This window comes from Asparagus officinalis, chromosome 2, assembly GCF_001876935.1.
Source record: "Asparagus officinalis chromosome 2, Aspof.V1, whole genome shotgun sequence".
Lineage (NCBI taxonomy): Eukaryota > Viridiplantae > Streptophyta > Magnoliopsida > Asparagales > Asparagaceae > Asparagus > Asparagus officinalis.
The window spans coordinates 84,174,946-84,178,571 of record NC_033795.1 but is presented as its reverse complement, the minus strand read 5'-3'; positions in this window follow the sequence as shown (position 1 = coordinate 84,178,571).

Sequence of the window (3,626 nt, the reverse complement as noted above, 5' to 3'; positions counted from 1 at the left end):
CAAAGCTTAAGGCACTTAAACTCGATCTTTGTGACGAGTTATTAGTGCATCTGGTTTTGTTGTTGTAGGCATCGAAAATTGCCTATAGGTCTCCACGAACGGTTCAGCGTTAAAGAGCGACGATGAACATCACCATCCGATCCACATGAGCCCAATTGACGTCGACGAACGACCGAAGTGAATCGACGAGCTACATGAGCGGATAGGATTTCGGAACAACGAAGACCCGGACCAATCGGGAACCCGGCACTGTTCACAAAAAGGACAACGCCCCTCGTGCCTCGACCACTCTACAGATAATCCAACCACTAGAGCGGATCGAATTCTTCGTCAAGCATCCAACGCACCCGGAATCACTCAAATCCGAGTTCGGACGAAGAATCTACAGGGAAACCAACGAAATACACCTAAACGGAGTCCCGGCGTGTCGAAATACCCCGGGGGTGTCTAGGAAAAGCCTAGACACCCCAGGGGTGTCTCGGCCAAGCCGAGACACCCTAGGGTGTCTCGGCCATGGCCGAGACACCAGGGGGTGTCCACACCCCCTAGTGGTCCCCTAGACCCCCTTACCTACTCCCTACACCTATAAATAGCCCTCTTAGGGCCTTTGTTTGAGGGGGATTTTTGGAGAGCCTTGGCGAAGCCCTGCTGCAGCAAAGAGTGATCAAGCGCTTCAACCAAGGAGGAGAGGTCTACATCAGTCTTCATCACCCGTTCCCCCCCCCTTTTCCTTAGTATTAGCCTTTAGCGTTAATACTAAGAAGAGCTAATACCTCGTTTTAGCCGAGGTATACGCTTATAGCTTCTAGATCTCACGCGGATCGACGAAGCTCTGTCCGATATTTCTGGATCAGAAGTTTCTAGATCTCACGCGGATCGACGAAACTCTGTCCGATTTATCCGGACTGGATCTGATTGCCCCGGTGGTCCACGGATATCAACATCCCCGTCACAGGCCAAAGACCCACGCAAGCGAGACCGCACCAAAACGGGATCTCGTGTTTATTTTCGAAAAGTTGTAATCTTTGTTTTGTTGCACAAGGAGGTCTTATAAAAAGACCGACTTTTTATCGATTCTTGTTATAACGCTTGAAGTTGTAACAGATTCAAAAGCAATGAAAACAGCGACTTTCACCGAAAACAAGCTGGCGACCACAGTGGGAGCCAACGGCATCGCAACCGACGCCGTCGTGACGCAGCCGAGGAGATGGCTACTGAAGACGCTCCAACATTGTCAAAGAGAGCGTGACAAAGACGGCGTCAACGCCTTGCTCGTCAGCTGGCCAAAGCTTTGGAACCGATGGACGGGATCGGCTATAATGAAGATCTCAGGTTCAGACATCGCCAAGAGCAACAACGGCAAACAACCAGCCCCTCCTCCAAAGCAGAAACGAACAAATGGGTTCATGTCAAAAGAACCCGTTCTACTCTCGAGGAGCGAATCCAGAAGCGCCGCGCCTTGCGTGCACATGCCCGAGCCCTGGTGCAAAAAGCACGAGAAATGCAAAAAGAAGAGGCAGTTAAGAGAGCGCCGAGGTCCGAACAAGTTTGGGTGCCAAGGGCCAAATCAACTTCTAAGGTAAAAGCAGGTAATATTGCTCTCTAACCTTCGTCAATTTCAGGTCCCGAACATCCGGTAAAGCCCCACCGCAGCGTGGATTTCCCCAAGTCTAGGAATCCTTTGAACAACCGTATCGATGCTCTACCCGAGAATCGAGGAAAAGCGTTTGTCAAGGAAAGCCGGGGATCGTTGAAGGAGCTTCGAGCCAACATCCAAACTGGGGGTCGTACACGACCTCCTAGCAAGTTGACTGCTGCGACGACCTGCTTGGCGACGCACACAAAAAATCAGGAGCCCGTTAAGGTTTCACCTTTACAAAGGTGTGATCCCAAACGTGTGACTCCTGTAAAAGCCAACAAGGCAATGGTTACTCAGAAGAAGACGCGTCAGGCAAACGAACGCGTTATACCTGAGAACCAATGTGAGCAGCCGATAGGTTACTCCGACCGCAACGTCGATGAGTTGTACTATCAGGCTGGGAGTGCGAATGAATCTCAAAAGAGAAGTACCCGGGAAGCGGACTCTCACTGTTCGTATACCAAATTTATCAGGGTAGTATTATCAACCTGTAGCTGCCCCAAGACCGCTCCACAGAGGGTCTCGATATTCGAGAGAATTTCCGATGGAATGACGGAGCCCAAATCAAGGCGTTCCCACCAAAGAGGATCAGCTGCTCGAGATGATGAACTCCTAGAAGTTACCATCAACATGGTCAACAAGGGAAAATCCCCAATCATTTCAGGTGGTTCCGACCCTAATTTCTCTTTAGGAAGCAGGGTCAATTCGGGAATAGCTCAGCTTCAGCTAGAAGCCGTCGGATATAACAATGACCATGGGGTCCATGAAGGAGTCCATTCCGATGATGAGTTCTCGGATTCTCATTCCGCGCTCGTCTCTGACGACACAACGTCTAGCATAGGGCAAGCTCGAGAGGTGTGCATGGCCAACACCGAACAGATAGCCAAAATCATTGAAGAGGCCCTGGCTAAGCAGAAGGAAATCTTCAAGTTCGAAATGGAAATGGCTATGCAAGAGATGAGACAAATGCACGACCAACAAATCCGAGCTTTGTCAAACCAGCTAGTGGAATCCCGCCATCGCACCCAGAACGCCGCAGTTGGCAGCAATCCGGAGGTGGACGAAGTTGTCATGGCCGACGCACCGCCCAAGAATACCGGGGGTGGCCCCACAAAAAATAACAGCGCTGGGGATGGACTCACCAGTGATGACAACACTGGGGGTGGCCGTATTATTCCTCTCGACAATTGTCCAAAACAGGATGTAGATCAGGCCGAAAAGATGAAGGATCTCGAAAGAAAAATCGACGCCCTGATGATTGCTCGAGAGGTGAAGAAGACCGGTATTCCGTGTCCTTACCCCGAAGTTCAACCTGATCAACTTCACGCCGTTCAGTGGGAAGGGCTCGCCCACTCAGCATCTAATCTACTTCAAGTCCCACTTGGGGGTGATCTCTGGCAATGAGCCTTTGATGGTTCGGTCATTCGTTGGCACCCTTCGCGGGCCCGCCTTCGATTGGTACCGCCGTCTCAAGCCCGGAAGCATCAACAACTGGGAGGACCTGGAAAGCAAGTTCCTCGCCCATTTCTTCGATGATGACGCCGAGGTGTCGATAAGGACACTCTTCGATGAGAAACAAAAAGGCGGAGAGTCGGTGGATACCTTCATCAAACACTTCCGCAACCAGGCAATGAACTGCAAGGATCCCGTCACGGAGGAATTCATCTTGCAGACTTGTCAGAACAACTTGTCCATTAACATCTTGGATGTTATGGGAGTGGAGCCGCTCAATACCTGGAAAGAGCTGAAGGTACGCGGAGAACAGGCCGAACGGTTCCTCAAAAGGAAGAAAGCTGAGAGGAGCCAACAGATGGTCAACCCTCTGGATTCGGATCTCGTACCTCATGATGAAGGGGACGTACATGCAACGGTTATTGACGATAATCAAACGTCGCAACAGCAGTCTTGGGAACAGCAGGAGAATTCAGACGAGACGCTCCAAAACGAGTACTCGTTCAAAGACGAAGACGTTCCAGCTATCTTCGAG